The 1,121-nt window shown below is 41.9% G+C and overlaps 1 protein-coding gene across 3 annotated transcripts in view; it reads left to right on the top strand.

The window, feature by feature from the left end:
• The window catches only part of LOC107727383 (core histone macro-H2A.2-like), an 11,479-nt gene that overhangs the window by 555 nt on the left and 9,803 nt on the right, over nt 1–1,121 (top strand). The window lies entirely within an intron of this gene.

Raw genomic sequence — 1,121 nt, forward strand, 5'->3', positions numbered from 1 at the left:
ATTAGTGTTTACTATTGTCATTTTGCATTATTGACACACTATTTTCCTAATTAATGCTGTTCAGTTGCTTTGACACAATCTGTATTGTTAAAAGCGCTATATAAATAAAGGTGACTTGACTTATAGCCTAATATTTTTTGCCCTGTAGATTGTATTGGACCTATATGTATAGACAAAGTCCCTTTAAGGGGTATTCTACAGTATTCTTGTATTCTACAGTCTTTGGCCCTGTCCCAAATGGCACCCTAAACCCTCATGGTCTTCCTCTGAGTCGAAATGGTCCTCACTGCAGAACACAAGATCCAGGGGGCGAGGTTGGATCCAGATCCAACTCCTCCCTTGGTATAGAGCTTGGGAAACTACGTCACTGCGCATTACATTCTGGGTAGTCGTGGCCATGTTTGGGGACACGCTCGTCAGCCGTCAGGATAGTAGGCTTGTTCGAGATTAACTATACTAGCCTGCCACCGGCTGGCGAGAGCAGCCGCTTGCAGTCAGGGCGGAATTAAAAGTGGAGACGTCAAAGGCAGCGTTCAGCCCCGACAAAACGTTTTTTTTTTAAACAGAAACAGTGGTGCGTTGAACACCCTGTTCTGATGACGCAAGACTTGCAACTATGGCAGCTGAGAAGGCCATTCTTTGTGTTCTTTTTGAAGAATTTTCGGAGCCTGATGAAATCGGTATAAATATGTGTTTAATACTGCAAAATACACTCGATGTTACAGTCACTGCCCTTGCCGTCCAGAATAAAAGACACATTTGTAAACGACTTTACTTGGACCCATTGTGCGAGCTGTCTCTTTAATACCACGTGGTTTATATACATGTTGCTGCTGATTGGGCTGACATTTTTGACACACCCACCAAACAAGAGAAAACGTATCTCAAACCTTGTTGCACACCGTTTTGAGCTTGAATGTGCCCCAAGTCTGACACTTTCTGCTCCCGTGACGATCTTGCGGTGTTTGCATAGCCTACTCTATCACAGATGAAGTGAATTAAATGCAATATTTGTCAAATACACAGAAACGTTTTTATGAGCAACAGAAACACTTTTTATATACTACTTAATACAGCGCCATCTGTTCAAGAATAAAGTTCAACGTAAATATATACTATTT

This window comes from Sinocyclocheilus rhinocerous, unplaced genomic scaffold (assembly GCF_001515625.1).
Source record: "Sinocyclocheilus rhinocerous isolate Xijiao unplaced genomic scaffold, SAMN03320098_v1.1 scaffold756, whole genome shotgun sequence".
NCBI classification, from domain to species: Eukaryota; Metazoa; Chordata; class Actinopteri; order Cypriniformes; family Cyprinidae; genus Sinocyclocheilus; species Sinocyclocheilus rhinocerous.